Source organism: Sciurus vulgaris, assembly GCF_902686455.1.
Source record: "Sciurus vulgaris genome assembly, chromosome: 13".
Classification (NCBI taxonomy): Eukaryota; Metazoa; Chordata; class Mammalia; order Rodentia; family Sciuridae; genus Sciurus; species Sciurus vulgaris.
The window spans coordinates 11,412,344-11,433,492 of NC_136474.1; the positions used below are offsets into that span (position 1 = coordinate 11,412,344).

The 21,149-nt window shown below is 37.3% G+C and overlaps 1 long non-coding RNA gene and 1 pseudogene across 2 annotated transcripts in view; both read right to left on the minus strand.

The window, feature by feature from the left end:
• The window catches only part of LOC306643021, a 657,668-nt gene that overhangs the window by 246,648 nt on the left and 389,871 nt on the right, over positions 1–21,149 (minus strand). The window lies entirely within an intron of this gene.
• LOC306642899 (myb/SANT-like DNA-binding domain-containing protein 3) lies at positions 329–1,319 on the minus strand (annotated as a pseudogene). The gene has a single exon. The product of its transcript is annotated as a myb/SANT-like DNA-binding domain-containing protein 3 (transcript).

Below are 21,149 nucleotides of genomic sequence, written 5' to 3' on the forward strand. Positions count from 1 at the left end.
AGGGTGGTACTGGAAAAAATGAAAGAGGCCCTGCAGCTCTTGTGGAGGTTCCTTAAAGCCCTCCAGCAAGTTCTGAGCAATAGCACAGCCACTGGAGACATATGTGAGCCACCCTGGGCAGCCTTCAAGGGGAGAGCATTCATTTGATAGAAAAGTTCTACTATCTGCTTAAAACAAAGAAAAAAGAAAGAAAAAGAAAAAAATCAGTCACACTCCTTTATAGTCACACTTGCATTTGATTAAAAAAGACACAGCACTTACACATGGTTCTTGTATGAATTCTAATTAAGATACATTACATTTAGGATTATACCACACATTAGATGCTTTTCAGAAACTGTAAGAGCTTCTTTGCCACTTAAGGGGTACAGAGGGTGCAGCTGTCTACCTGAATGCATTCTTAAATAAGTGACTACTACCACTCTATTTTTCCTAGTTGTAGCTCTGTTACAGGTTACTGACCCCAAATTGGTGTTCTAGACTTCCTTTGCCAACACAGAATAATTACGAGGGAGCCACCCCCAAAGTCTTAGGGTGAATCGGGCAAGGGCTGCTTAAAAGAAGAAAGAGGCCGTTCCTTGGTAAAAGTTTGCAGTTCTCTGTCCCAAGACCTCTTCTTTTTATTGAGAACCTCCATTTTTACCGTGTTCCTCCTCTGCCACCTCACACTCGCTCTATCTGCTGGATTTTGGCCGCATGCACCTCATTCATTCGTATCCGTGCAGTTGTAAGGTGGACGTCTGTTGATGGTGTTCTTCCTCATGCATCGTTTTAAAGCACCTTCCTGAGAGGTTTTGCTCTGTAGTTTTCATTGGCTGTTATTCTGACAGCTGAACAGAGGGTGCAGTTTGAGAGGACCCCTCACGCACTGGAAACGTATGGGCTCTTGCTCACCATCCATCATCGCACAGGTCTCATTTGGAAGAGCAAATGCTCTGGGGCTGCGGCATCAGGTGGTACTCGGGCTCCTCCTCGGGCGGGTCCTGCAGAAAGTGCAGCCGCTCAGGCAGCGCTGGCGAGCCTCTCCATCCCGGGACATCTCCGCTGCACCGTCTTCTCTCCTCTCCCGGGCCATGATGGTTTTGGCCAGAGCCTTGATGTTCTCCCTGCACTTCCTGAGCTGCTTGACAGCCACAGTGACAAGCTGGGCTGAGCTGTGTTCCTGGGCCTGCGCTTGCCAGGTCCGCGCTTGAGGGCGCCGGCTCCCACGCTTCTCTTACATCCCACCGCAGATTTGTACTTTTCTACCAAAGCGAGCAAGATGCTCCTTTCTGACTCCGAGAAGATTTGGCAGGTTTTATGATGTCGTTGTTTTGCATTTTCCACTCTCGTTCTCCAGGCCCTTAGCTACCCAGGCACTGCAGCGGGTCTCGGGGACACGGAGCCCGAAGCCGCCGCCGCCGCCTCCTGATTATTAAATATTTACACAGCTCCTTGACATTACGTTTTACAGGGTGTCTCTGAGACTCCTGCACTGATGTGTGCTTCCCATTTATCTGGTGATGTATCTCACACAGCAGAAAAGGGGGATGATGATCATGTCAAAGGTAAGAAACAAAGTTTACACATTTTTACTAGCCAAAATTTGATTTAAAACATGAACACTAGTACATTCTAATTGTTCAAGGAATGTACATTTAAATAATAAAGAATAAGAGAGAACCCTGGTAGTAAGTGGAATATCTTATTAAGGAAGATTCAGCCACAGATAGTTTGGAGTGTCACTCATTGTTTCCATTTAATACACACACATATCATAGGAGAGTTGGAAATAAGAAAAAGGAGAGGAGGAGAGGAAGTGAAGAAAGACAAAGGCAGAGAGTCCATTAAGGAAATGAAGGAAAATGAAAAGTGGATGCAGGGATATTCAAGACATACCCGAGAAGGAAAGAGAACGGTGCATTTAAAATGTGGGAGGAATTTGAATGCTGTTTTCCAAATGTGACTGAGGGTTTGAATAAAATCTCCCCATGATGATTCCAGTGTTAGTCACTGTTGGAAAATTATCTGGAAGTGGAGACATAACACACAGAGAAAAGTTGTTTCATTTTGTTTTGTATTGTTTTAGCACAAACAATTATAAAACCATAAGATCAGTCAATTGTGTACATTATTTTATAGATGATGTTGCTGCAACATAGAATACTGCTTATAGGGCAAGACACGTAGTGGGGAAGAAGAAAAGTTTATAAATGTAATTAAGAAGTGATTCCCAAACCTATAGATTTCTAAAATGTCCTTGGAAAGATTAAAAAAAAAAAGAATTCTTATCAAACATCATTCTGGAGAACATCATGGGGTAAAACTTGGGGTTATATTCCTGGAAGGGATGGTAAGGGAAGGAAATTAGAAGAAGGCCTAAGTGCACACCAGAACTCTTAAACTTAAATGAGTCATCCTTTGGGAACCTTATTCAAAATGCACATTCTGACTCAGCTGTTTTTTGCTTCTCCATTTCCATTACATTTAAATGATTCCAGACCACAATGTAAGTACCAAGGGAAACAATTTTACTATACGAAATCTGAATGCAGAGTAATTGAAACATAGACTTCAGGACGTGTATAACTAGATCATGTGAAACAAGTGTCTTTAATTCGGAGCATGTCTCATGGTAAGGACTACATAACTGAAGACCCAGGAATTATATTTCAAAGATATATAGTCTAAATGGGAGTTAGGAAGGAGGGGGAATAATCCATACAGAAACCCTAAAAAATACAGAATAAATACCACTGATTCAGAGGTTGCTTTTGAGAAACTTCAGGAAAGGGGAAAAGAGGCAGGAACAAAAGACATTAGCTAGGTAGAAGGTAGCAAAAGGCAAACCAAGAGAATGCAGTCCCCTGCTGTCACTTGTCTGCCTTCCAACAAAATGTGAAAGACTGATTACTGGTAGAAAGTGACTAGAGACAGGAAAAACTAGTAGAATTTTGGGCAACCTGCAGTGAGTAAATTTTTCTCTCCAAAATGATCAGGTATAGAGATATCATGGCATGAAGGTGAGTCATTCATATGAATGACCTAGATTCATTTCAGAATCATTGATTGTTTTTAAACACAAGTGCACTTTCCTTTCTGTTTTTCTTTTTCTCGGTGCCTGGATAGAAAACCAGGGCCTGAGGCGTTGTAGGAATGCACACTCATAATGAGCTACATCCTCTTTCTTAGAAAATTTTCTGATAAGCCAGGTCGTTCATGGAAATACTTGAAAAACTGGCAGACATGTGAAACCAACCTCAAGTATTAAAGTGCAGTCTTTGTAGAGTTTATTCCTTGAAATCCAAAACTACTGCTCTTAGTATACGTAGCAATGACTGTGAACCATAGAGGTTCTTTATAGTTGATAATTCTGTGCCCTTTCATTTCAGCTTTCCCCTTTGGAAAGTCAGAGCTCAATATCGTATGCCCATTATGTCTTATTCCTTAGGTGTGGCACCTAGCTCTTCTCAAGTGTGTGGATCAAGAGACTTGAAGTTGGTTAAATCAGAGGACACGGGAAAAGAAGATGCACCAGTGTCCCACATGGGTATGAGAAAGCCAACAATAGGTGTTTTAACTGTGATTCTAAAAGTGTGTACCTAAGCCAGTTAGTTCATTTGACCTTTGTGGATGGGAAAATAATTTTGCCTTTTGCTGAAATCTTAACATAAGTTTAGATATATTAAATTGCAGAACAAATGGAGGAAGTGGAGACGTACTTGTAATAAAATGGATTAAATGATTCTGATGGGTTTCACTAATAATATGTGCTCTCACATTTTTCTTTCAGCCTTGTCCTTTAACCTTTCTGGGTCCTTTTTACTCTTGTGACTCGTGACCACTGTGTTCTCTATTGTTCTGCATGTCGATATTGTACATGGGTCTACTTTCAGAGAAGAGAATGTCCATGGCACGTTTTCCTCTCTACTGTTGCTTACACGGAAATCAATCAGTTGTGGGTCCAATTAAATAATACTCTTCATGTAGAATTGATGTAAGAGAGTTGCCCTCAAATCCAGGAGCTGAAATACTATGCAGGGAAAGGACTAATCTACAGGTTAATTGTTAAATGTTCAGTATAAAAGCTCATAAAGTGCTAAGGTGTCTCCAGAAAGCAAAACCAATTTAAGTCAGGGTTGATCACGACAGGCATGGGAGGCTTCACCATGCACACTGAGACCTAATATAAGAGAAGGCAGGAAAGTGAAGGAACAGGGCATTCATCAATGAAGGTGTAAGTGGTTTCAGCCACTGTGGACTACAAATGAGGTAGGGCATTTGTTGAAGCATGAGTATTGTAAGAGGTAGCAAACGTGTGAATTTTCTTCTTTCTATGGTAAGGTATTTTCCATTATAAAGACTTCTTAGTCATACACAGCCATTTGGTTTCATATGTACAAAGTCATAAATGCTTGGAAATTGATTTTGGTTCATGATCCTCTCTTTACCATCCCAATTTTTCCTCCTGTCTTTATTCTCCTCTCCCCTTCTCCTTTTCCTAAGCTACAAGAAAAGTTTCTGCTTTCAGAAATTAAAAATTTAAGCACATTATATTGGCGTGGTTCTTTACGTTATGTTTTTCTATCTTACCTCTTTTTTATTTTATTCTGGCTTCCAAAAAAGGGATAAAACTTTGAGTTTGTGAGTTTAACTAATTTCACATAGCATGATATTCACCATTCCATCCATTTTGGGCACAGGTATAATTTCATTTTTTATTGGCTGAGTAGAATGCTATTGTATGTATAGACCATAATTCACTAATTCATTCCATTTCTGGCGATTTTGAATTGTGGTTCTACATACCTCTGGCTGCATTATGCCACTCTTGGACCTCTCGAGCAATACCAGAAAGTGGGAAAACTGTTGCATTTGGTGATTTCCCTCCTAGTGTTCTGAGAAATCTCCATATCGCTTTCCAAAGTGATTGTACTAGTCTGCATTCCTGCTACCAGTGTGCAAGCATACTTTTTACCACAACCTCACCAACATATATTATTGTTTGTTTTGAATCTCCATATTGCTTTCCGCAATGATCGTAGTAATCTGTAGACCACGAACCCTGTACAAGTGTACCCTTTTCCCACCACTTCACCAGCATATATTCTAGTTTTTATTGATAATCCTTGCTACTCTGGCTGGAGCCAGGTGAAATTTTAATGATTTGCCTGTCTGTGATGCTAGAGAGGTTGATTTTTTTTTTCACATCTTTATTGGCCACTTTTGAGTTTCTTCTCCTGATAAGTTCCTGTTTTGGTCTTTTGCCCATTTATTCATTGAATTCCTTGTGTATGTTCTTTTGGGTTGTTAACTTTTTAATGTTCTTCATATATTCTGAATATGAATCATCTAACCAATTGGACTTTCCAAATTTTTCTCTCATGGTGGTTACTGTCTCATCATTTCCTTTGCTGTGCAGAAGTTTTGTAGTTTGATGTTATCCCATTTATAGATCCTTGTTATGATTCTTGTGCTGTGGGAGGTTTGAGGATGTCGGGACCAGTGTCAATACAATGGGATATTGATCCTATGTTTTATTCTAGCAGTGGTAACAAGTGTGGGCTGTTTCTTAAGTTTCCAATCCATTTCAATTTGACTTGTGCAGGATGACAGATAGGGATGTAATTTCAATTCTCTACCTACAGCTATCCAGCTATTACAGCACCATTTGTTCAGAAGTCTGTCTCTTCTCCCAGATATTTTTTTGGAAAATTGGTCAAATACATGGTGCTCCAGTTTTGTGGGTATGTCTGTGTGTCTTCCCTTCTGTTACAGTGCTTTCCTGTCTATTTCAATGTTGGTACCATGCTGTTTTCCTTAATATTGCTGTCTATCATAATTTCAGTTCAGGGGTTGTGATGCAACATCCTGGATGCTTTGCATCCCTTGCTTATGTTGGATATTCCGAGTCTCTGAAATTTCCAAGTGAATTTTGGAATTGTTTTCTCTAATTCTGTTAAGAACATCTTTGCCCTGTTGTAGGGGTTGCACTCAACCAGTACATTGACTCTGGTAGTGTGGTCATTTTGACAATATTAATTCTGCCTATCATTAGAATGTGGGAGGTCTTTTCCTATTCACATCTTGTTCAATTCCTTCCTGCATTCTTCTCAATTAGTTATTGTAGTACTCTTTGACCTCGTTTAGAGTAATTGACAAGTATTACATTAATTTGAAGTTATTGTGAATAGGATGGATATCCTGATATGACCCTCCTCTGAATTACTGTGGAAGTATAGAAATGCTATTATTTTTTTTCCATTTTATTATATTTTTTAATTAAAATCTTTTTTCTTTTTACAGACTCCATTTTGATTCATTGTACACAGATGGGGTACAAGTTTTCATTTCTATGTTTTTAAACAATGTAGATTCACAGCATTCATGTAATCATATATATACATAGGGTAATACTGTCTGTTTCATTCTACTATCTTTCTGTCCCCCATCCACTCCCACCCCATTTTCCTCTACACTGTCCAAAGTTTCTTCATTCTTCTCTTTCTCCCATCACTCCCCTCATTATATATTGTTATGCACTTATCAGAGAAAACATTCGGCCTTTGGTTTTTTGGGCTTGGCATATTTCACTTAGCATGATATTTTCCAGGTTCATCCATTCACCAGCAAATGCCATAATTTTATTTTTCTTTATTTACGGCTGAGTAATATTTCATTGTGTATCCACAGTTTCTTTATGCATTCATCAATTGAAGGGCATCTGGGTTAGTTCCATAATCTAGCTGTTGTGAATTGAGCTGCTATGAACATTGATGTGGCTGTATCTCTGTAGTATGCTGATTTTAAGTCCTTTGGGTATAGGCCAACGAGTGGGATAGCTGGGTCAAATGGTGGTTCCATTCCAAGTTTTCTGAGGATTCTCCATACTTCTTTCCAGAGTGGCTGCACCAATTTGCAACTCCAACAGCAATGTATGAGTGTGCCTTTTTCCCCACATCCTCTCCAACACTTATGATTGTTTGTGTTCTTGATAACAGCTCTTCTAATTGGAGTTAGATGAAACCTTACGGTGGTTTTAATTTGCATTTCTTTAATTACTAGGGATGATGAGCACTTTTTCATATATTTGTTGTTCACCTGTTTATCTTCTTCTGTCAAGTGTCTGCCCATTTCCTTAGGCCATTTATTGGTTGGGTTCTTTGGATTTTGGGTGTTAAGTTTTTTAAGTTCTTTTCAAACTTTGGAGAATAGTGCTATGTCTGAAGTGTGAGAGAAAAAGATTTTCTCCCACTCTGTAGGCTCTCTTTTCACATTATTGATTGTATCCCTGTGCTGAGAAAACAAACTTTTTAGTTTGAATCCATCCCATTTATTAATTCTTGCTTTTATTTCTTGTGCTATTGGGTCTTGTTAAGGAAGTGTGGTCCTAAGTCAATGTGATGGAGATTCAGACCTACTTTTTCTTCTATTTGGTCTCAGGTCTAATTCCTAGATCCTTGATCCATTTTGAGTTGAGTTTTGTTACTCAACAAAGTAACAAAGAGAGGTAGGGGTTTAATTTCATTTTACTGCATATAGATTTCCAGTTTTGCCAGCACCATTTGTTGAAGGGGCTTCTCCATTGTAAGTTTTTGGTACCTTTTTCTAGTATGAGGTTACTGTACTTATGTGGGTATGTCTCTGTGTCTTCTATCCTATACCATTGGTCTACCTGTCTAGTTTGGTGCCAATACCATGGCGTTTTTGTTACTATTGCCCTAGAGTAGAGTTTAAAATCTGGTATAGGCTACCTCCTGCATTACTCTTCCTGCCCAGGATTGCTTTGGCTATTCTGGGTCTTTTGTTCTTCCAGATGAATTTCATGATTGCTTTTTCTGTTTCTATGAGAAACAGCATAGGGATTTTAATTGGAATTGCATTAAATCTTTGGAAGTATGGCCATTTTGACAATATTAATTCTGCCTATCCAAGAACATGGGAGATCTTTCCATCTTCTGAAGTCTTCCTCAATTTCTTGCTTTAATATTCTGTAGTTTTTATTGTAGAGATCTTTCACCTCTTGGTTATATTGATTCCCAAGTATTTTATTTTTTTGAGGCTATTGTGAACAGAGTTGTTTTCCTCATTTCCCTCTCAGATGTTTCATTGCTTATGTATAAAAATGCTTTAGATTTATGCATGTTGATTTTATATCCTGCTATTTTGCTGAATTCATTTATGAGGTCTAGAAGTTTTCTGGAGGAGTTTTTTGGATCCTCTAAATAGAGAATCATGTCATCAGCAAATAGGGACAGTTTGAGCTCCTCTTTTCCTATTTGTAACCCTTTAATTTCTTTAGTCTGTCTAATTGCTCTGGCTAGTATTTCAAGGACAATGTTGAATAGAAGTGGCAAAAGAGGGCATCCCTGTCTTGTTCCCATTTTTAAAGGGAATGCTTTCAGTTTTTGTCCATTAAGAATGCTGTTGGCCGTGGGCTTAGCATAAGTAGCCTTTACAATGTTCAGGTATGTTCCTACTATCCCTATTTTTTTTTTTTTTTGAATGCTATTATTTATGTGTTGATCTTGTCTGCTCTAAACACATTTAAAAGCTCTATGAGTATCTGGTGAAGGTTTTGTACATTCCACTTCAGGGATCATATCATTGGCAAACAGAAATCATTTGAATTGTTTTCCTGTTTTTGTCCATTTGATTTTCTTTTCTTACCTGATCACTCTGGATGACGTTTCAAGTAACATGTTGAGTAGTAGATGAGACTGAGAAACCATTTCTTGTTCCTGAGTTTATAGGAAAGGTTTTGTAGTTTCACCCTTTAGTATGGTGGTGGCCTTGAATTTGCTGTACATACCATTTATGATGTTGATTGAGGTGGGCTTTTTTATTATTACTTTTGGTTTCTCTAATGTTGTAAAAAGAAATGGACATTGATTTCTATCACAGGCCCTTTCTGTGTCTATCGATAGGATACGATAATATAATTTTTGTAGGTAATTTGCTTTGGGTGATGTATTACACTCATTGATTTGCATTTGTTGAAATGACCTTGCATCCCTCTAATGAAACCCACTTGATTGTGGTGTGTTATCCATTTGATGTGGTTTGCTAAGATTTTACTAGGTGTTTTTGCATCTATGTTCATCAGGTATGTTTGGTTGAAGATTTTTTCCTTTATGTACCTTTATCTGGAATTGGTATCAGATTCTACTACCTTCATAAAAAGTATTTGGGAGGTTCCCCTCCTTTTCAGTTTCATGGAAGAATTTGGGAAAGACTGGATTGTGTCTGCAAACATCTGATGAAACACAGCTGAGAATCCAGGAGGTCCTGGACTTTATTTTCTTTGAAGACTTTGAATTGCTTTTACAATGTCATTATCAATAATTGCTTATTTTGGTTTTCTGTATCTTCTAGATTCAATTTAGGCAGTCATATGTGTCTAGCAATTTGCCAGTGTCATCAAGATTTCCAAGTAATTGGAATATAAATTTCCAAAATGAGCTTTGATAATCCTCTGGTTTTTGTTTGATAGCTCCTTTTTCATCTCTGATCATGTTGACTTTCTTTTTTTTTTTTCCAGATCATTTGGCTGATGGTTTGTCACCTGTATTTATCTTCTCAAAGAAGCAACTATTTGTTACATTGCTCCTTTGTTTTTTCTCATTTTCAATTTGTTGATTTTGACTGTGATCTCAGTTATTTCCTGTCTCCCACTAGTGTTGATGTTAGCTTTCCCTTCTCTTCCTAAAACCTTGAGGGTGAGCAATATCTCATTTATTTGTGGTATCTGTAAATTTTCAAGGCAGGCGCTCAATGCTATAAATTTTTCTCTTAGGACTGATTTAATAGTTCTGCAGAGATTTTCATATGTTATGTCTTTATTCTGGTTCATTTGTGAATTTCTGATCTATTCCTTCTCTGATTCATTCTTCACTTAAGAGACTGATGCTCAAGAGACTGATGCGGTTTCTATTATTGTTCTTGCTGTTGATTTCTAGCTTCTTTTCATTTTGTCTGATAGGAAAACATGGGATTGTATCTTTTTTTGTATTTTCTAAAGTTTACTTTGTGATCTAGATAGCATCTTTTTTTGAAAAAGATCCATGGACAGCTGTGAGGAGGTACACTCAGTTATCGGGGGTGGAATATTTTGTAGATTAGATGTCTTAGTGCCTTTTCATTTGTAGTGTTGGTTAGGTTGCAGGTGTCTTCATTGATTTATGTTTTGATGACCTATATCGGGTAGTAAGGTTGTACTGAAAACTTTTTCCAGCAATATTATGTTGGCAGTATATGTGCTACCTAGTATCATGGAGGTTTCTTTTTGTGTGTGTGTTTGTTTTTGTTCTTTTTCAATGCAAGTGTGTGTGTGTAGACACATGGGGCATAAATATTTACTATGGTTCTGTGTTGTTTGATATTGCTCCCTTAAGTGGGGTTTAATGGCCTTCTTTTTGTTTTCTGAGTAATTTTTCCTTGATGTCTTCTTTATCAGATATGAAGACAGTTAACTGATATATTCTCTTGAAACTCAAGTCTGAAATGTTTTGCTACCATTAATCTTCAGCCTGTGAGTAACCTTGCCTGTAAGATGAGTCTCTTTAAACAGCCTATTGGTAGATATTGTTTTTTGACCCAGTCTGCTAATCTGTGTCATTTCATTGGTATGTTGAGACCATTAACATTCAGTGTGTGCATGGATACATTTTTGTTTTACCTTTTTTTTTTCCTGCATTTTGGCTCTTTGCTACATTTTATCCTGTCTTGATTCTCCTTTAGTGAATTGTACTTCTCTTTGAACTTCCTGTGATTTGGGAGCCTTGGGAATTGAATTTATGGTCTAATGTGCAAAGTTTATGTTTCAGTGTACTTTTTAGGGTTGGCTTGGTACTTGTGCATTCTTTAGTATATTCTTGTAGGGAAAACTTTTCTTTCCCCCTCCCATTTGTAACTCAGATTTTTTGTGTGTAATAGATTCTGGTGGGAGATGTTTTCTTTTTGGAATTGGAATGTTTTATTTGAGGCCCTTCTTGCTTTTATTGTATAAACAAAATAAGAGTCAAGAGCCCCATTGCTTTTCCTCTAAAAATGATTTGTTGCTACCCTCTACTGACTTTTAATATTTTTCCCCATATTGTATGATATGCATTTTGACATGACATGTCTCAGAGAGCACAGCTTCTCTTTTCTGTGGGTCCATTTCTACTCTGAATGTCTCCTGTATATGGATATCTCTCTTATTTCTGATGTGGGAGGGATTTCCTGAATCTATGCCATTGAAAATGTTCTAAATCATTTTCATTGGTTTATGTTGCATCTCCATGTTCTCTGCTATCCCAGTGATTCACAGATTTGGACTTTTAAGATTGACCAAGAGTTCTTTTGTATTCTTATCATCTTCTCTAATTTTTCTCTTTACTGTAGTCTTGTGTTCTCAAGGTCACCCAGTCTGTCCTCTAGGGCTGAGGCTTTATTTTCTATGCAAACTGATGGGTTAGTGATAACTTCAAGTAAGTTTTTAATTTCATGGATCATGGTGTACTCTAGGTGTACTCCTCTAGGTGTACTCCTTGGTTTCTTTTCACTATGTCTCTGTCTTTATTAAAGTAATATTTGATCACCTCTACTTGATTTCTTAAATCCTTTCATAGGACTTCTTTGAGATCACAGAACATTGTGATAATTAGGATTCATAATCTTGCTTTATTTTTGTTCTCCATATCACTGTCAGGGAGTTTTATTGTGAGATTGTGGATGTTTGCGGTAAAAAAATTTTGCCTGCTTTCTCATGTATTCAGAGGTCTTTTTCTTGTGCTTCAGTAGAGGTCAATTCCACTGATTTTGGGCATGTCTTCTATTTGTACTGGGAATTCACTTTGCTTTTGATGTGTGGGTAGAAAACGGTGGGTGGTCCCTGAGTTCCCTCTGTGATTGTTCCTGTCTGGGTCCTTCTTGATGGTTTGGGGTGTAGTCTCCTTACTCATTTGAGAAGGAGTAATGCCAGGGAGTATTTGGTTCAGCAACAAAATCTCTATTTATTATCCTGGTAGTTTTCTAGTTCTCACAGAAAGGGGATAAAATAAACCATAGAAAAACTGGCACAAATGACAGAAAGTAAGTAGTGTTAGCCTAAATATTCAGAGCCCACTATGAGGTCTTCAAAATTACCTGCCACCAATAAAGAGCACTGGCAAATTTTGCAATGCTAACATGACAACAATAATCACAAAATATCTATAGCCTTAATGCAAATAGAAGGTGTTCACTATATTCATCCTTGACAGTAATGAATGTGTTATCATTAATGATGGGGACAGGAATTTTATAATCCAGCTAGCCTTGAAAAATGGTGAAGTACTGTAAATAAGGTAGAGTAGAATTTTGTTAGCATGTGAACAGAGCTTGCAGATGATACATGGTAGTTAATGTACATAGAAGGAGGTGGAAAATATAAGATACTACAGAGAACAATAGAATTGTGACATTAGTCCATGAAGAAAGGAGAGGGAAGCAAGATGAATGAATGATAGAAATAGGACCCAATCCAGTCATTAATACAATCCAAAATGAAATGATGTTACTTCTAACATATTAAAAAATTAAAACAAAGAAAAACAACACCCTGGTATCCTCATGAAACATTGCTTGAAAAGAATTACATTAAAAAATGCTAAACCTGAGGAAACCAAAGCCAACTCACTATATGTATATATCTCCCTGAATCAATCGGCACAATGAGAATGGCCACAGGTTTGCACAAATATATGTGTGGAAAAAGTTTCAAGAATTTTAAAACGAAGTAAGAACATAAGTTTTTTATTCATTTATTCTGTGAAGGATGAAGAATTTTCTCCACTCATGTGGTCAAAATATTGGTGCAGAATGCTTGGTCAGTTATCATAGATAACCCATGGGGCTCTGCTCCATGTTGATTCAGCAGAAATGTATGAGTTGCTTTGTCATGTTCATGTTCTGTGCATTTTATATCCTTTTTTTCAGGATTTCAGGATTCCACACAGTCTATCTCAAAGGTAATTATACTTCAGTGTTTTTCTTGCATTATATTTTTAAAAATGTACTATATGTACTTAATATCTTCTTTCTAAACCCATGCAGCCTATTCTTGACAAGAAATATTTTCTTCCAAAGAACAAAGTAGCAATGAGAGAAGCAGGGATATGCAAATCAGGTAAATTTTTCAATAAAAGTACTCTGGAAAGAACTATATTTAAATATTTGAAACACTGGGAGATTTTCCCCAAAGCAGTGGGAGGATTTGACACAAAATTATGCCAACATCTATATTGGCCGTACAAGTTGAAAAGTTCATCTATAAAGCATAAAAAATGATTTTCAAAAAAGTCTTTGTCTCTGACCTTTCTTCATTTACAGCTCTGAATTGGAATCTTTATACTTTTGGGTGAATCACGAGGCTGTATTTCCTCCCAGATTTTAAAGTAGCTTATTGTTCAGCTTGGCAATAATTTCCAGTTGTTGGGAGAGAAACATGAAAGCATTTGCTTGAACACAGGGATTAAGGATGGTCTGCAAAACAAGAACCCATTTAAATTTTAATTTCAGTTCTAGTATAACAACCATATTGAATAATTACCTCGAACATACTAGATGCACCAGTTGATTCTATGATCATCATCACTAATGTGATTATGTCTATAATAAATCTTGCAGTATATTATTATGTATTCTTCATTTTATCCATAAAACTAATAAAGTATTTGTAGAAAATGAATATTTTCTGCAGTTTTTCTCCAGGAAAGATGGTAAGTTCAAGGTTACTTACACAAACCATTGTGTATATTCCATTTTGAGGCTTTGTAGCTTGTTTCTTGCTAGATTTATTTTTCTTAGTTTACTATGCTTCGGTGGGGACTGAACACAGATCCTTTTACATGCTGAGCATTGGCTTTACTGCAAATATTTTCCCACAAACTGTGCTGATTCATTGGAGGGTTTGGTTAATCCAAGATTCAGGAAATAGACCACCACGTAGCTTAATGAGTCCCCTGAACATAGGGAAATGTGAAACAAAAAATAACACCCATGATAAACTCAAACAACTTAAACAGTAGCTGTGTTTTATTTGACACATCATTTGAAAGCTTGTGGAAAAGTCCAGAGTCTCATATTCCAGAAACTTAGCTTTGTCCCCTTTTTTTTGTAGATGAAACTTCATTCTACATGGGTCACTGAAAAGGAAATAGCCACTATATTTCTTGGAATATTCCCGCTACTCTGGCCTGCTTCCCTCTATTTTGCTCTTCTGCTTTCTTACACTTCATCTCTGTTCGTACCTGTGCTCTTCACACTCACCCTGTTCCCAGCATGTGGAGTCATCTAGCTACCCTGCTGATGTGACCGTGAACCTCTCTTTAGAACATGAAGGGCCAAGCTTTTTAAACCATCTAGCAATCATTCATGATGTGTGCTCAGCCTTTTTGACCCTTTCCCCTGCCTTAGCAGTCCTCTGACCTCACTCCTTCTCAGTTTGTATATTTTGAGACAAATACTAACAAATTCAATACTCGTATCTGTGTCCAGTTATAGCCTTTCAATCTCTCACCACTTTCTGCTCTATGGTTGGTGACCTCACTCAAATCCCTCCTTAGTCCAATATCCAGGAATGTCACTTCCCTGGCACAAGAAACTCAATTGATTATGGGTTCAAATAAAATGTTGACACCAAGGGCAGAGTTCCCTCCAGTCCAGTGGCCAATGGTCTACAGAGGAGAGGAAATAATTTACAGGTCAACTGGTAGACTAGTAGAATAGTTGCTGAAATGCTGAGATTTACCTGGGGAAAGAGAAAGCTCTTTATGTCTATGAGATCCATAACCATGAAGGACTGAACAAACAGAATTACAATTTGTTTTTCAGAATAATGGACAAAATCCTTGCAGATACAAGGTTTTCATTGATAAAAATATGCAAGGTATCAGTGAATATGGAAATGATTGATGAGGAAATGTTACTCTTTTGATGAAGAGAAGAGCAAATTGTGTGAATTCCCACATTTCAATAGTATTTTAAAATTTACTTCTGACAAATTTTTATTCATCATGAGTGGATACACCTTGGAGATATATTTTTGTGTTGAACCTGGTGATGTGTAGTGTCTCACCTGGTCGACTACGGAAGTTTTGTATCACTGAATGCATTTCCCAAAGTAGTTGATATTTGCTGCATACTGTGGGACATCTCTTAAACCCCACAACCTGGAAGGCTGAGACAGGAATATGGGACGTGTCAGACCGGTTCAAACACTTCATAGCAACCCAGTCTTCAAATCAAAAATAGGTTCTTGGATACAACTCAGTGGCAAAGTGCTTACCAATGTTCCAAAACATGGGATTAAATCACCAAGAACACAGAAGTATACCCCACCAATAAATTCATTAAAAAGACAATCACCTATACATCAGGCTTATAATTACTTTATATTTAATTACTTTATATTTCTGAAAAACTGTCACTCTAAATGTTCTAAGTAGTTTAAATAAATCATATACATTTTTCAGCTGAATCACCTTGGATCACATCATCAGAAAAAGAGAAGGAAAGACTTGGTGGAACCAAGGCTAAGCAGCCACAGGTGTGTACGTGCATGTATTAAATTCTCGATTTCCTCCTGTTTTCCTTGTTTTAGAAATTAAATAAGGCCAAATTAAATTGTCATCCCTAATACTGTTTTGAAATCCAAAGATGATAATCTAATATTTAGAATGTGACTGATTTTGAATTTGAAAATAGCATTACAGTTCATGGTAACATATAGTGAACCTCATCCTTGTGATGGAGGAAGAAATTTATCTGAATAGTGCTTGTGATTCCTCTTCCCTAACCTACTTAAATAATGAAGTTAAAATTAAATGGGTTGATGTATAGCCATTTGGAATAATGAACATAGATAATGTCATTTATGGTAAAGGATGGGCATTCCAGGTGGCCCAATTTTAGTTACATATGAATATTCATTCATGCCAAGGTTAAAGTTTTTCATACTGCCAATGCATCAATGTCTATGTCAATACAAGTAATAGCTGGCTACAAGATAGCCAATGGCCTATTAAAGATTAAAATATCCCAAAATAGGACCATTGATTTTGCAAAACAGCAAGAACTCCTAGTTTATTTTTTCTTTCTATACTGTAAATCAGTCAATATTATTAAGCATCTTTATCCAACTTATTTAGTGAGTGATTGAAAACTATGTGTTTAAATGCAGTTTTTGGAGAGTTAAGGAATTTCAGGTGTTCCTTGCCTTCTGTTCTCATGCTAATCTGTGTAAGTAGGTTAAGGTGCTGCATATATTTGGCATTGACTACTCTTCCAAGCATATGTATGAGCCCCTTAGAGCCAGCTTTCTCTTTGGGGTGTTATCTGGGCTGGGGTGATATCTCAATGTTTCAATATCCAAGTAAAAATGACCACGGAGCTAGGTTCACCCAGCAGGACATTTTAAGAGTAGAGAATAACCTTCAGTAAGAGTGACAATTAAAGAAAAAACGTACATTAACTATGATGAAAATTCTTGTTTAAGGGAAACTTTTAAATTCGAAAACTGGAGAGGTGATGTTAGAAATGACAATGAACATCTGGCTGAGAAAATAGGCATTTGTGTTAACCAAATTATTAGGATGCAGTTCAAAAAGGAAGGAGAATGAAAGTGATGTGATTAAACATAAATGGAGGAGGAAATTGGGAGAAAAAGTAATAAAGATGAGAAAATTATATTTGAAGTGTGAAGAAAAGGTGACACAGGGGAAAAGTACAAGTAAGGAACACAAGTCTTTGAAAATGTGATGGAACATGAAGAAAGAACCCCAATACACAAAAGCTGACATAAAAGCCAAGAGAAATAGGAAAAGCTTAAATTTTCTCCTCATTAATAGAATTGAAATTGGGGAATTTCTGTACAGGATCCCTTAATTATATAACCCAATACCATGGTGGGATTTCTGGGAGACAGATGTAGTCCAGCTCTTTTCTTGTATGATCCAGCCCAAATTGTCTTACCTGGTAGTGGAGTGTCCAAGCTGAGATTCCTTCAGTTATGCCTACCCCCTTGCATGGAGTTCTTAGAGAAGTTTACCAGTGCAGATGAGAACTCACCCTCAGTCATCATTCTTTTTTTTTTTTTCTTTTTATGTTCATTTTCTTATTTTTTCCTCTGGGATGGGGTCTGATAAACACTTTCAACCTTGAGCCTAGGGTGTAGTGTCCAAGGAAAACCCCAATTCTGTCCTCTTGCAGTGACAATTAAAAGAAAAACGTACATTAACTATGAAGAAAATTCTTGTTTAAGGGAAACTCTTTTAAATTCAAAAACTGGAGAGGTGATGTTAGAAATGACAATGAACACCTTGCTGAGAAAATAGGCATTTTCAGGTGTGTGTGAGATTGCAAGGTCTGAGAGATTTCTTAGTGATCATTTTGAGTATGGGTGATGGGGATCTATTTGTGGAATCTGTGCTTTATTCTAGAAAATGCAAGGAACTACCTTCTTACGAGAACCTGACCCAGCACTCAAGGAAATTTCTGCTCTTGAATTCTCACACAACTCTTCTCCCTCAATATCACAATTTTCAAAGCACCTATTTGAAATTTGCAGTGCCCTGTTTGGCCTCTACTATATAAATGGTCCAGTTGGCACAGCACACCCCTTGCTGACGTGTTTCCAGCACATTCCCTTCAGTCTCCATCATAGGCCCACAGTGTCAGGTTGGACAGCCACCATGCTGTGAGGACAGCTTGCAGCTGTGCCTTGGGGAGACAAGATATGCAGTGGTTTCTGTGTCTCACTCAGACAGACCCTGGTAAAAGGGGCTTGAACACAGGGCTCCATTGTATTCAACAGGAAAGTGCTTACAACCACCTTTGTGATAGAAGAGGGAGCAAATAATCCAAAAGCCATTGTTCATGTTGGGTTGATGATGCTTGGATATATGCTCACATATATGGTGCTGCTTGCCATGAGTTTTCTACCAGCTATATCCCTGGCATTGATATCACAGAACTGCAGACACTACATTAAAAACTAAGTGGCCTGAACTTTACTTGTCCTTCAGTAGATCACAAAACCTGTTTTAGCTGCCAAATCCCTCAGCATCTCTACATCTCGTTTTCTCTCCCAAACCCTGCATGAAGTGTGTGGTGGTGTGTATCCAGACCCACTGAATTCATGGCACTGTGAGGTATTGAAAAGATTATTTTAAAGGCAATGAGAAATGCATAGAAAATGTACCCTGAGTAAAGAAGGCTTCTGTCCAATCACTAGGATACAACTCACAAGATTTTGCAATACCTCCATTACTCCTAGGTCTGATTCTATAATGTGCACATTGTAAACAACACTGCTACAAACACTGATGTTGACATGTCAGTAGTATGCTGATTTTAATTCTTTGTGATAAATATCAAGATGTTGAATGACTTGGTTTTGAAGTGACTGTATTTCTAATTTTCTGAGCAATTTCTCCTCTGCTTTCCAGAGTGGAGTTCTAGTTTTTAGCCTCACAAAAACTGTGTGAGAGTGTTTCTCTAATTCTATGCTCCATTAAATTATGGGGTTGGTTGAATTCTCCTCCTAAGCTCAAAAGAGAGGAGCTTCCCTTTTTCCATCCAGGAAAATTTTCCCCCAACACTGTAGCAGCATATTTCTCCTATGAATTTATTCAGCATTCTAAAAGACAAATTTCTGGTTGTTTTTAGTCTCAGTCCCTCTATAGTGTCTCTCCAGTGTTTGCCCACAGCCACTCTTTTTCAACTGGAAGCCACATTGGTTCATATGATTCAGGCTCTAAAATATAATCAGGAAGTGCTGTATGATTTTGTGCTCCCAACTTTCTTCCTTCATCTATTTTTAGTTGTCTCTCAGCAGAAAATGTTTAACCTAAATGTGTGACATACTGTAAAGGGAAAAAGAAACATTTCATCATCCTACTTTATCGTTTTATTAAACTAGAACCCCTCTTAGTGAAATTTTTGCTGAAAGCTCTTTAGATTTTGTAAGACTGTGTTGACCTAAATGAAGGAAGTCCCAGAGTGCTTCATTTCCACTAAGCATAGCATAATTCTTACTCTTTAATCACACCAAGTCTCATAGCTTAACACTAAAAACTTCTGTCTATCCACTGTTTAAAATGTGTAATGCAGTATAGTATTAGGTATATTTCATAAGATCATTTTAAGTAAGTATTTAATGCATTCTTTTGATGGTTAATGTGACACAGGGTTGGTCACAATAAATTTATTTCCCTTAGATTATATACATTTCTGTTATTGCGATGTTAGTGAACACTTTCCCTATGTCCTCCATCCTGGTTGTACCACATTCATAGCAATATAAAGATAGTAGTTCAGTTTAATCTGGAGAGCAAATACCAGGTTCTTTTTTGAACATTTCTCTTCATTTTTCTTCTATTAACAATTTAATTGCCTGATTCCAAAAGCATAAATTTCAATGATGCCTAAAGAGTGATCATTAAATATTTTTGCAACTCACTTGACATTACTTTTTTACAGGGTGTCTCTGAGACTCATCCACAGATGTGTGTTTCCCATTTATCTGATGATGTGTCTCACAGAGTAGAGAAGGGAGAAGATGGACACGTCAAAGGTAAGAAGCAAAGTTGCACATTATATATTAGGCAGAATGTTGATTTAAAACAAGAATTCTAGTATATTGTAATTGTTCAAAAATTTACCCATTGATTATTTAGTAAAGGAAAATAGAGAATTCAGGTAGTAAGTGAAATATCATATTAAGAAAGATCAGCTACAGGTACAATTGTGAGTGTCGTTCTCTTTTTCCCATTTCATGTATACACAAATTACAAGAGAGCTGGAAATAAGGACAAGGAGAGGAGCACAGGGAATGAAGGAAGACAAAGCCAAAGGGTTCAGGGAGTTAATGAAGGGAAGAAAACAGTGGAGGCAGGGAGATTCAAGACACATCCCAGAAGAAAAAAGGGCAGTGTATTCAAAATCTGGAAAGAATTTGTGAATTTTCTCTGCCAAAATTTTGAGGTTTTGAATAAAATATTCCCATCATTCCTGCCTTAGTCACTATTGAAAAAGAATCAAGGGGTGGAGACCAGATCCCACATAGAAAATATGCTCTGTTTTGTTTTCATTTTGCATGAAGGATTCTAAAACTGTAAGATCAGTCATACATGTACATGATTTAAAGGTATAGAAAATGCCGCTGCTACACAGGGGAAAATGTATAGGGCCAAAAGAGCAAATGGGGAATTAGAAAAGTGTATAAATGTTTGAAAGTGATCCACAAATCCATAGATTTCTAAAATGTCCTTTGGAAAGTTAAAGAGTGATTCTAAACCTTTATATTTTGGGGACCATCATTGGGAGGAACCTGGGGTGATATTGCTGGAAGACTTTTTAAGCTAGGGAAAGTAGAAGCAGACCTAAGTATACACAGAAAATCTCAAAAATAAATGAATCATTTTTGGGGAATGCTATTCAAAATGCATATTCTGACTCAGTCGTTCTTTGCTTTTTCATTTCCATTATTGACTCCATTTACCTCATTATTACCCTTTCTATTTTTCCCCCACCCCTCCTCCTTTTCTTAAAATGGCATCCAACAGGCTTCTCTTCCTGAAAGTCTGCTTCCCGCCTGCGCCCAATTAGGTATTAACACACCCACCCTGGGCCCTATCCGACCTATTGGCAAATGCCTCGCTGGCAATATGCAGATAGCACAGTTAACTCCCTTCTGAGACTGTATATAAGGCAACAAACTTTTCTAATAAAGAAATCCCCCTCTCCTGGCAGCAAGGCTCCATTTGTTTTTTCATCCATTGCATTCTAAGTGATTCCAGACCACATTGAAAGTAGCAAGGGAAAGAACTTTACTATAGGGAATCTGAATACAGAGTCCCTGGAGCATAGACTTCAGGACATACATAACTAGATCAATTGAAACATGTATCTTTAATTCTGATCATGACTCTTGGCAAGTGGGAAAGACTTCATAGTGGAAGACATAAGATTTAGAATTGTAAGATATATTTTCTAAATGGGAGTGAGAAAGGAAAAGGAATAATCCACATACAGAAGAAAAAAACAGAAGAATCAATCCCTTTGATCCAGAGGTTGCTTTTGAAAAGCTTCAGGGAAGGGGAAAAGAGGCAGGCCTAAAAGAGATGAGCTAGGTAATTTTGGAGGTA